We start from the raw sequence: 12,443 nt of genomic DNA on the forward strand, positions 1-12,443 counted from the left end.
ACATCTTTGTCATCTTGAGTTTGACTCTATTTTCCTCTGAAATTGGGTCACATTTCTGATTCTTTGTATGCCAAAAACACTTGGATTGTCTTTTCTGTATGTTGTATAGACTCTGGAATCTATTATATTACCCTGAAAAGTGTTTGTTTTAGCAGTTAGCTTTGTTAGACTCAAACTGCAACATTTCATGACCTGCAGTAGGCCCCTCACTCAAATCTCAGTTTCATTCTTTAAGCTTAAACTAGGCACTGCTTTCAGATTGCCCCACCTGGGGTCACCGAGGTATCTGGACTCTCTGACCCTGGCTTTCTCCCTCTGTAGATTTCTTTCTCACTCACCAGAGGCTCTGGTTGCGCCAGGCTGCTTCTCCTGGTAATGCTAGTGAAAGACAGAGGCCTTGGCACTGAAGCTTTAGTTGACCCCACACTGCTGTGATGGAGGCTCCCTGTAAGACAGAGGTACAAAAAAATGGGAAACTCATTTCTTGCTGATCACTTATTGTAAGTTTCAACTCTTCTCACAAATCTATCTTTGTTCAGTCTCAAGAGACCTCAGGTAGTTATTTTGTTTTGTCTTCTAATATTATCCAGAGTTTAAAGCTGTTATTGACAGGAAGATGAGTTCGTCAGGTATTAGATTGGAAGACCCTTATCACTCTCAGCAGTTTGGTTCCTTCTTTTTACCTCCTCTTCCATCTTCTATTTAGATTAATAGGGTCAAGTTCTTCGTCATCTCTCTCTATATTTAGGAAATTATGACTTAACTTATTCTGATTAAATTCCAACCCTTCTTTCCTCCTGTTCTTTCCCCCGCATCCACTGACACTCAGAAATAAACACAGCCCTGCTTTACTTGGCAGATGACTTGACTGCTCCCACTCAGTCTTAGTACAGTCTGGCTACTTCTCTACCTGAAATCACACCTATCGTATACCCAACACTAGAGCATAGTTAGCACAGTACAAAGACTGATTCCCCAAAGGGACTTCCAATAAAACTGAAAACCATTCCAATGGGTAAAAAAAAAAAAAAGATTGATTGCAGTCAAAAATAGACACAAGTACATATATAAATTTAGTATAGGATGAAGATGACAAATCACTAGAGCACAGATGGTTCAAAAAGTGGTCTGGGACAAGTGGTTAGCTATCTAGAAAATATTCTAAATGGACCAGGGACATTAATGTTAAGAATGATATTTTAAAAGTCGGTAAAGAAAACCCTGGTGAATTTCTTTATAATCACAGCATAGGGAAAGATTTTCTACCTATGACTCAAAATCCAGGTACAATAATTTATTTAACTACATAAAAATTCACTATGTAAAAATTAAAATCTTTAGGCATGGCAAAGATCACCATAAACAAAATTGAAAAGACAACTGGGACTTTCCTGGTGGCGTAATGGGTAAGAATCCGCTTGCCAATGCAGGGGACATGGGTTCAGTCCCTGGTCTAGGAAGATTCCACATGCCTTGGAGCAGCTCAGCCTGTGCGCCACAACTTCTAAGCCCACGCTCTAGAGCCCACAAGCCACAACTACTGAGCCCTTGAGACACAACTACTGAAACCTATGCGCCATAGAGCCTGTGCTCCACGGCAAAGAGTAGCCCCTGCTCCACACAGCTGGAGAAAGCCAGGAAAAGCAACAAAGACCCAATGCAGCCAAAAACAAAAAATTAATTAATCAGTTATTTTAAAAAGACAACTGAAAAACTAGGAGAAAGTATTTGTAATTTATATCTTGGGGGGAAAAGGACAAATATCTCTAATATATAAAGAATACTTAAAAATCAAGGGTGGGGGGAGACCAAAAACCCTATAGAAAAATGAACAAAAGACATATACAGATAATTTTTTAATTAATAAAAAAATTTTTAATGATGCTTAAACACATAAAAATATGCTCAACTTCAATCATAATTCAGTTCAGTTCAGTTCAGTCACTCAGTCGTGTCCGACTCTTTGCGACCCCATGAATCACAGCACGCCAGGCCTCCCTGTCCATCACCAACTCCCGGAGTTCACTCACACTCACGTCCATCGAGCCGGTGATGCCATCCAGCCATCTCATCCTCTGTCGTCCCCTTCTCCTCCTGCCCCCAATCCCTCCCAGCATCAGAGTCTTTTCCAATGAGTCAACTCTTCGCATGAGGTGGCCAAAATACTGGAGTTTCAGCTTCAACATCATTCCTTCCAAAGAAATCCCAGGGCTGATCTCCTTCAGAATGGACTGGTTGGATCTCCTTGCAGTCCAAGGAACTCTCAAGAGTCTTCTCCAACACCACAGTTCAAAAGCATCAATTCAAAAAAGAAAAAAAAAACAAAAGCATCAATTCTTTGGTGCTCAGCCTTCTTCACAGTCCAACTCTCACATCCATACATGACCACAGGAAAAACCATAGCCTTGACTACAGAAATGAAAACTAAGACTATACCAACATACCATTTCCCACCTTTAAATGGACAAAAGTTAAAAAGTATGACAACAACAACAAAAAAAGTATGACAACACATTCTGTTGGTGACGCTACATTTTCATTCAATGCTGGTAGACTATACAATGGTACAACCCATTGGAAAAAACTCTGATGCTGGGAAAGATTGAGGGCAGGAGGAGAAGGGGGCAACAGAGGATGAGATGGTTGGATGGCATCATAGACACAATGGACATGAGTTTGAGCAAACTCTGGGAGATAGTGAAGGACAGGGAAGCCTGACATGCTGCAGTCCATGGAATCACAAACAGCTGGACACGCACGACTTAGCCATTGAACAATAATTGGCAGTATCTAACAAAACTACTTAGGCGTTTGCTTTTTTTTTTTTTAGGCATTTTCTTTGACTCACGACTCTCACTTCTAAAAATCTAATACCCTGAAGATATACCTCTAATAATGTAAAAATGCATACATGTATAGAGGATTACAAAACTGTTATTTAGATTTTTATTGCTGTTGTTTGGGATATGTTTTAGGACTTTTTGTAGTTTCTGTCCCTTTTTTTAAAAACATTTCCTGACTTAACCTAAGTCCCCAGTAAGTCTTACAGTCTTTCTTGGTTCCTCCAACTTTTATTTTCACCTCAGAGTAGATCTTTCTCTTAGCTTGCTTGGGCATTAAGAAGGCAAAGCTCCTTGGTCTGAGTTCTCAGGGCCATACCATTTCCTTCTCCAGGGGATCTTCCCAACCCAGAGATCAATCTCGTGTCTACTGCATTGGCATCAGGGCCACATCAATAGATTTAATGTCATCTTAATCCCACTTCCTCCTTTTCCTAAATAACCATTCCCCTGCTCTCCTCCAGCACCGCAGTGCCTTTGAAAACACTTCTTCCCAATCCACTTTTCTAATTTGCATTGCAATTTACATTAAATGCTTTTAGTTTATAGAATACGTAAATTTGTGCAGAAAAGGAATTCTTTTTTTAAATACCTTCTAAGTCTTGTGTTTCCCAAGTCAAACTGTGCTTTAGATCTTGGTATGTCTCAGTCAGTAGTGATCAACCCCTTTTGCATGTGAGTCGTAATTTTTTTCTCAGTAAAATGAAAATAGAGCTAATTGAGACCCAAAGATAAAATATGTTTTCTTACAAATTGAATCATATAAGTATGATATAATATGATTATTGAAGACAAAAATGTCACCAAGAAAAGAGGAAAGAAATGTAACTAAATGTTCATGTGCAGACAGCTGGGAGGCAGCTTTCTGCTGTTTCAGCCTTTATAGTTTAGTTATGCTTTTAAGTCTACAAAGTGCTTTCCAGTATCATCATTTGATACTTAAATGAACCCTAAGCCTAGGTGTTATCATCATCCACTTTATAGATGAAGAAATTGAACTTAGAGAGAAGTGGTCTAAGATCACGAGGAAGTTAGGAGCATATTGGCCATGATTATTTGTGCAGTGAAGCATTTGCCGAGCTCCCTGTTGTATTCCAGACCCTGTGCTAATGCTAGGTCTATAGAGGTGGGTAAGGTGCTACATCTGGTATCCACAGGCATGCAGATACCCGTCTATAACCAAGACCCTCTTTATTGCATCTACAAGATCTCTCTACTGGGGCTGGCCAGGGCAGGGCAAGTCAGGCATCTCAAAGCAGGATTGGATGGGACTCTGTGCTTCCTGACTTCTGGTCAGGAACTAGAAAGCCATGTGGCTCGGGAAAAAAAAAAAAGAGGATTGGATGGCAGGGAATATTGTCAACTCCTGTCACGGGGTGTTGCTCCCACGGCTCCAGATGTGTGAGGATCCCATGCAGCTTCTCCCATTGGGAAGTCCCTACAACCAGTCACAGGCTTCTGCACCCTTAGGAACAATTCTGAAAAGATTGCTCTCCCAGCCAAAGTAATTGCTCTGGAAACATTTCTTTTTTCTAATTCATCTACTTACTAAGGGCTGAAATTTTACATTGGGAATTATATTAAGGCATGTCTCAGAGCTAGAGATGCCCATACGTCCCTATTTTATCTCTAATAATGTAACTCATCCATTGTGAATCATTAGTATTACATTCTTTAGTTAACACTCGAGCCTCCTTTTTATTTTAGCCCACCTTAGGCTGCACCAGCTTGACCTTCCATTGTAAAACTCTCTGGGTAACTGACTAGGGCTGGAAAAGAGGCATGTCCACTACAAGCTGAGGGGTCTCTGCTTGAGTTCTGCTTACGGGACTCCCAGATTCCTCTCTCATTTTTCGAACACTGCCCATTACTACCACAGGACAGGAAAGTATGTGTGGGAAGCCTGGACTGAGACATGGGTATCTCACACAAGCTAGCAGTTTGGCACACCTTCAAACAAGTGTCTTTAGAATACTAATTCAACAATTGTTTAGGAGCCAAGAGCTATAAAGAAGTAAAGGGAAAGGAGTACGGGTTCTCTTCTGCCCCAGTCTTGCACACTTCTTCCCTAAGCAGAGTCAAGGCTTGCAATAATGGAACCCACCCTTCTTAGAAACAGGTGTAGTGACTACCTGTTGTTACATGAGTGTGTTCCTTTGAGGAGATCTCATCCTTCACCTCAGCTGCTTACCTGCCTGTCCTCACTTCCTCCCTTTTTCTGCTTTAGCCTTCTTGCTAGTCCTCCAATATACCAAGGTCATTCTCACTTTAAGACCTTTGACCTTGCTGACTCCTCTGTAAGGAACAGTCTTTCCATAGATGTTTTCATGACTCCCTCCTTCACTTGGTTCAAGTCTCTGCTCAGCTGTTATCTTCTTAGAGCATGCTTCTTCCCTGGCCAACCAAGAGAAAAGTTCACAGACACACACAAATATCCTGATTTATTTTTCTTCCAAGTTACCCATTATTATCTGTAATTGCTTTCCATTTTGTGTGTTTGTTATTGTCTGTTCTCCCACTAGAATGGAACACCATAAAAGCAAAGAATTTGTCTCTTTCATTGTTGACCCCAAGCAGTGCCTAGCTCATGGAAGGTACTAATAATCATTTGAATGACAAATTAAATAAGTGAATGAATGAATGAATGGCAGTAGTATTCTCCCTGAGACTAGTTCCGAGAAATGAATTTTCTCTGTCTCATTACACTTCTACTGATGTTTTAACCCCTCTAATAGACAGGGATCCTAAGAAGATGATCACCACTTGGTCAGTGCTATGCTCACTTCTCTACAGAGGACACACTGCCTTAACCCCACCACCTCCTTTCAACAGGCTTTTCCTTTTTCCCAGGGCTCAATCATTACCACCACAAATGAGGCTTATAAGTTCAGAAAGACAAGCTGGACTGCCCCTAACATTGTGATGTGTTAGAGACTATCCCCTTGCAGTTATTGACTTAAAAACTGTGGTTGAATGAACATGAACAGTTATTCCTGAGCAAACTGTCTGCTCTGATTACTTATCCTAGTTGTTAGCATCCTAAAGCCACTCCTGTATTCACAGAGTAGATAGCACTGATTGTAAACTGACCCAGAAAGCTAAGGTACCATGATTACATAGTTTCTGTAGCAGTTCTTGACATTTTGAGGGTCACAGAGCTCTTCTGAGAATCTAATAAAAGCGAAGGACCTAACCATCTCCTCCACCCCGACCAAAATACACCTATGCTCTTACAAACTGAGTTGTATTCAATTTCAAGGGTTCCCAGAACCCTTGAAGCCCATCCATGACACCAAAGGACAAGTAACATCATAGTCATTCAGAAAGAAATAGAATTTTCATATAGGTCAAGACCTTTGTGGGAATGGGGAGGTTGTGCAGGACTGGCCAGGAGCACAATTTTCCTGGGCCTCTTCTTTAGACATTCTAGGTGTGTGTTAAAGTATTAAATTCTCCCCTTTTAAACACATTTCAATTTTGTAACCCTATTTTAGGGTTGACTTCTGAGAAGCATTGCTTTAGGCATTACCTTATTACTCTTAGGTTTTCTTCAGTTCAGTTCAGTCGCTCAGTCGTGTCCAACTCTTTGAGATCCCATGGACTGCAGCATGCCAGGCCTCCCTGTCCATCACCAACTCCTGGAGTTTACTCAAATTCATGTCTATTGAGTCGGTGATGCCATCCAACCATCTCATCCTCTGTTGTCCCCTCTCCTCCCACCTTCAATCTTTCCCAGCATCAGGGTCTCTTCAAATGACTCAGTTCTTTGCATCAGGAGGCCAAAGTATTGGAGTTTCAGCCTCAGCATCAGTCTTTCCAATGAATATTCAGGACTGATTTCCTTTAGGATGGACTGGTTGGATCTCCTTGCAGTCCAAGGGACTCTCAAGAGTCTTCTCCAACACCACAGTTCAAAAGCATCAATTCTTCAGCACTCATAGGTTTTCTTAGTCTTTCCCATTATTGTGGCTCTTCCAGAACTTAGCTCAGTGAAGGATATCACTGCTTATGGCCACAGGGTGGCAGAGTAAGTCTAAAAACTGAATGAAAATGCTGGCTACCGCTACTCTGCAACAGACCAGGTCTTCAGGAACACCCAAACAACTCAGAGCCAGAGCGGGTGCATGAGAGCCACGCGTTGACTCCAGTAAACTTTTAGTTCATAACCTCAGTAGGACCAGTCCCACTGACTACCCTGCTCACCAGTAAGTATGAGAGCTGATTGTCATCTGAGAAGTCTCCTCCCCATTCCCCAGGTTTAGTACATTTAGTTGTATTTATAAAGAACACAATACCAAGTGTTGATGTTCTTATGTTTGTTGGTGGCAAGGAGAAAGTCACCAAGATAAGCAAGTAGAGGGAAAAATACTTTTTAAAAAGGAAAGTATCTTCTTTTCCTGTAAGAGCAACTCATTTTGTTGATGAGAGAAAAGGAAGAAAATTCCATTTGTTGGCTCTGCCATATGCCATTCATAGGTAATCATCTCATTTCTTATGCATCCTGTAACTATGAAATAGGCTGTGCTTTCCCCACTGTGCCAAAGTAACATAGCTAACAACTTTCAAGCCACAATTCAAACCCTGTCTTTCTACTACATTCCACCAAACGAAGCCCACAGATGCTCAGGGGCTACTGATTAAAGTCAGATAGGGAGGATATAATTAAACATGTGCCTGCATGCTAAGTCGCTTCAGTTGTGTCCAACCCTGAGACCATATGGACCATGGCAGGAGCCGCCTGCCAGGCTCCTCTGTCCATGGGATTCTCCAGGCAAGAACACTGGAGTGGGTTGCCATTTTCTTCTCCAGAGAATCATCCCAACCCAGGGATCGAACCTGCCTCTCTTATGTCTCCTGCATTGGCAGGTGGGTTCTTTACCACTAGTGCCACCTTGGGAAGCCCATAATTAAGCCCATAATTAATAACTTCCTAGAAAAAGTCAGTCTGAATTGAATTCTGGAGAAATTGCAGGCCATAGATTGAAAAAGCACTAAGGAAGGAAATAACATGGCAAGGAGACTAATTTAGTTGAAGCAGAAGAGTTACAGGAAAAAGTAATAAGAGCTGAGGAATAGGCATTTGCTGAACTTCAGCTCTATGCAAGCTACTAAGCTGGAGGATGGAGGGGCAGGGGTGTTGATAGGCTCTCAACAAGTGGAAAAAAGGAGGAATGTATGAAAGGGCTTCCTTGGTGGCTCAGTGGTTAAAAAAAAAGGTCTGCCTGCCAACGCAGGAAACATGGGTTCAATCCCTGGGTCGGGAAGATGCCCTGGAGAAGGAAATGGCAACCCACTCCAGTATTCTTGCCTAGAAAATCCCATGGACAAAGAAGTCTGGTGGGCTGTGTAGTCCATAGGGTCACAAAGAGTCAGACACGACTTGGCCACTTGAGCACATGCACATGGGAGTATTTGAGGAATAATGAGTAGTAACAAATGGTTCAGAATGAGTGAAGAGGATAAAGAAGCTGACAGCAGAAAGGCAGTATGTGCTCCTTAGCAAAGGAAGGATCTGGTGAAACTGTTTCAGAAAAATTAATTGGTAGTAAAAAGTACCAGAGGGGAAAGAATGGAGTTTGATGGGGCAGCTAAGAGGCTACTGCTATAATTCAGGCACAAACAAATGAATGCCTTGACCAGTGACAGAGAATATGGAAAAGAAGTTCCCCCTCTAAAGTGTTCTGGTTTCCATATTACTGTTTAGCTTGGATAATGTGACTGTTTCTGAGACGGTCCCCTCAAACCTGAAGCATAGCTCTCTGGCGATTACTGAGAACTGTTTCAAAGGAAGAAGCTCTACTCAGTGGCTCTCTGAAGAACCTATAGGTTAAGTTGGAAAGAACTCTCACACCATATACAAAAATAAGCTCAAAATGGATTAAAATATTAAATGTAAGCTCTGAAACCATAAAACTTCTAGAATAAAACACAGGCAGTGAACTCTTCAGTATCAATCTTAGCAATATTTTGGGGGATATGTCTACTCGGGCAAGGGAAGCAAAGTGAAAATAAACAAATGGGACTACAGCAAACCGAAAAGGTTTTGCACAGTGAAGGAAACAATTGACAAAAAGAAAAGGCAGCCTACTGCCTTTTGCAAATGATATATCTAAAAAAGGATTAATATTCAAAATATACATAGAACCTATACAACTCAACATCAAAAAACAAACAACCCAATTTAAAAATGGGTAAGGGGCCTAAAAAGACATTTTTCCAAAGAAGACATGCTCTGTCAACAGGCACATGAAAAGATGCTCAGCATCACTAATCATCAGAGAAATGCAAATCACCACAATCACTGGACACCTGTCAGAATGGCTATCATCAAAAAGACAACAAATAACAAATGTTGACAAGAATGTGGAGAAAGGGGAACTCTCATGCACTGTTAGTGGAATGCAAATTGGTCCAGCCACTGTGAAGAACAATATGGAGTTTCCTCAAAAAGTTAAAAATAGAACTGCCATATGATCCATCAGTTCCACTCCTGGATGTTTATTTGAAGAAAAAACACTCATTTTAAAAGATATATGCATCCCTATGTTTATTGTAGCATTATTTACAGTAGCCTAGATATGAAAGAAACCTAAGTGCCCATCAATAGATGAATGGATAAAGAAGATGTGGAATATTCTTTATGGACTATTACTCAGCCATAGTAAAAAAAAAAAAAAAAGAAGAAGAAGAAGAAGTCAATCTTGCCATTTGCAGCAACGTGGGTGGACGTAGAAGCTATTTTCTAAGTGAAATGAGAAAGACAAATACTTTCAGATTTCACTTATATGTAGACTCTAAACAACAAAACAAATGAACAAACATAACTAAACAGAAACAGAGGTGTAGATATAGGGAATAAACAGGAAGTATAGTAAGGAGAGCAGAGAAATAGCTGAGGGAGAGTAAAAGGTACAAACTTTCAATTACAAAACAAAAAGAAGTTGGAAAGAACTTAGCAACATTGACGGTGTGTCTGCAGGGAAGACTGGCATTTTCCTTCAGAGGTGCCATGTTTCAGACTTGCTTCTTCAGCTTTACAGGGTCAGAAAGTTGATCTTATCAACATCCTCTCAGAGATAGACTCGCCTGATCAAGCTCAAGACTAAAGTTGTTGGCCAGAATATTTTAGAGGAAGGGCCATAACCACTATAACCAAGAAGAGCAGAAGCTTGACAGATGCATCCTGCCTTCCTGCCGCTGGGGCTCCTCACTGAGCTAGCACGCCCTCTCCTCTGAGCTATGCTTGGCTGATCGAGGCCAGCATCTGCCGCTGTTCCTCCCTTTCTCCGTGCTCCATTTCTGGTCAACCCTCTCTCCTTCTAATGGATCATTCATTCCTTGAATGAGCCCGTACCATCCATAGGCTCCAGCCAAATCTTACTTTGGTCTATAAGCCATTATTTTTAAAGTGACTGTTTTTCATTGACCTCGTCACTCTGTATTGACTTTATTTTTTAACTATCTGAGGAAACCCCTATTTTTCTTATTTCCAGATTCTTAATGGGGAGATACTTTGCTCTGTCCCCATACCCATGGTAGGAATTTTCTAATCTTTTACCATTTCACTGGGGAGAAAAAAAGAAACACTTGCCTTCTCCAAAATTCTGTTGTTTGAACTCAAAGCAGTATCATCTGCTCTACTTTTTAAGATCCTTTTTTCTACTTCATTTATTTAGTTCTATATCTGCCTCCTTATACTTTAATAACTGTTTTGCTTCTTTGAAGAGAAGCTGTTCAGTCATTTCCCTACTTATTACTCAAGTTGAAGTCCAGACTCAGAAAAATTACTTCTTCTTTTTCCTATGACACAATAAATTTCCCATTATTAAAAAGAACATTTCTCCTCACTTATGAGGAGCATTTATTTGATGATGACTTCATATTTATCACTGTAGTACCTGAAAACATAGTGGAGTAGACGAGAGTTTAAGGAGAAATGGTCAAGAATAATGTTGCTTTATAAATTCATTAAGGTAAAGAGTATCATATATCTTTATATAGTATTTCACCTTCTATGTAGTACATAATTAATATTATTGCTTGATGGAATGAGTTCATTAGCTAATGAATCCTCATAACTATTCACAGAAGATGGTAGAAGTTTTTTTTTTAAGTGAAAGCAAGTTTATTTAGAGAGATTCACATCCCATAGGCAGAATATGGTCCACCTCAGAAGGCGAGCGCAACCAGTGGTAAAGTTTTAATTATACTGGGTCAAAGAGAAATGCATTTGGTGCCCATTTTCAGCCACATAATAAGTCGATAAATATGACATGAAGTCACTTAAGTCTCACCACACTTTCCCCGTGTGGGTGCCAACACGTTGGACTGAAGCCCTTTGTTCCGTGTGGAGAGTCTGCCACCTCTGCAGACTTGTCCTCAGGAATGTCGTTCTAGAAATAAACCAGCGTTCTCCTTGGGGTCCATGAGTCATACATAGAAGTTAATTCATTGGAGCGACTGACTTTTCTTAGGCCCTTTGTAAAAGTATTTCTGAGAGTCCCTCACGGTAAGGCAAAAAAAGCCAGGTTCCTCTTCAGTTTCTTTCCAGCTCTTGTCTCATTTCCTCTCTCTGTGCTTCCTCTGTCACCTTATATTTGGCTTCTACTGACAAACTTTATGTCCAGATCCAGATCCCAATTCCTGAGCTAGTGTTGCCTAAATAAGGAAATAGACCATCAAAGTCTCATCACCCCGCCTACCTAGTCCCATTCATTCAGATTGGGAATCAAATCACACTCCACCAGCCCATCCCTGGCTTCTTGGCTGCTAATCACACTTGTGAGATACACCAATGGCAAACTTGTATAATTCTGTATCAGAAGGTGGAGCTTATAATTCATCTTTTCTCTTTTAGTCTTTTAAAATTTATGTTTTATAACAGAGGAAATAATTGAATACATTTTCACTGTGAAACAATAACATAAAATTGAAGACCTTATTAACTAACTATTTAACTTGCATTGTGGATATGAGAGTTGGACCATAAAGAAAGCTGAGTGCTGGAGAATTGATGCTTTTGGACTGTGGTATTAGAGAAGACTCTTAAGAGTCTCTTGGACTGCAAGGAGATCCAACCAGTCCATCCTGAGGGAAATCAGTCCTGAATATTCACTGGAATGACTCATACTGAAGCTGAAGCTCCAATATTTTGGCCACCTGATGCTAAGAACTGACTCACTGGAAAAGACCTTGATGCTGGGAAAGACTGAAGGCAGGAGGAGAAGGGAATGACAGAGGATGAGATGGTTGGAGGGCATCATTGACGTGATGGACATGAGTTTGAGCAAACTCCGGGAGTTGGTGATGGACAGGGACGCCCACTGTGCTGAGATCCATAGGGTCACAAAGAGTCGCACATGACTGAGTGACTGAACTGAACTGAACTTGAATTGCTATATTATTTTTGGCTGTTTTTATATTCCAAAATGTTTTTTAATACATAAAATACATAAATACAATAAAATTCAAATGTATAGAAGTATGAATAATATAAAGTGAATGTATCTCAGAATTCTGCCCCATTTCTACTCCAGTCCACCATTAACAATTTAATAGTAGACTTCCAGAGCTCTGTAAAAGGCATTTCCATACATATGTATG

The 12,443-nt window shown here is 40.6% G+C and overlaps 1 protein-coding gene across 2 annotated transcripts in view; it reads left to right on the plus strand.

Moving 5' to 3' along the window:
- Positions 1 to 12,443, plus strand: part of M1AP (meiosis 1 associated protein) — a 94,727-nt gene that overhangs the window by 54,300 nt on the left and 27,984 nt on the right. The gene's annotated exons all lie outside the window — the stretch shown is intronic.

The sequence above is a fragment of the Bos indicus x Bos taurus genome, chromosome 11 (genome assembly GCF_003369695.1).
Source record: "Bos indicus x Bos taurus breed Angus x Brahman F1 hybrid chromosome 11, Bos_hybrid_MaternalHap_v2.0, whole genome shotgun sequence".
Taxonomy (NCBI): domain Eukaryota; kingdom Metazoa; phylum Chordata; class Mammalia; order Artiodactyla; family Bovidae; genus Bos; species Bos indicus x Bos taurus.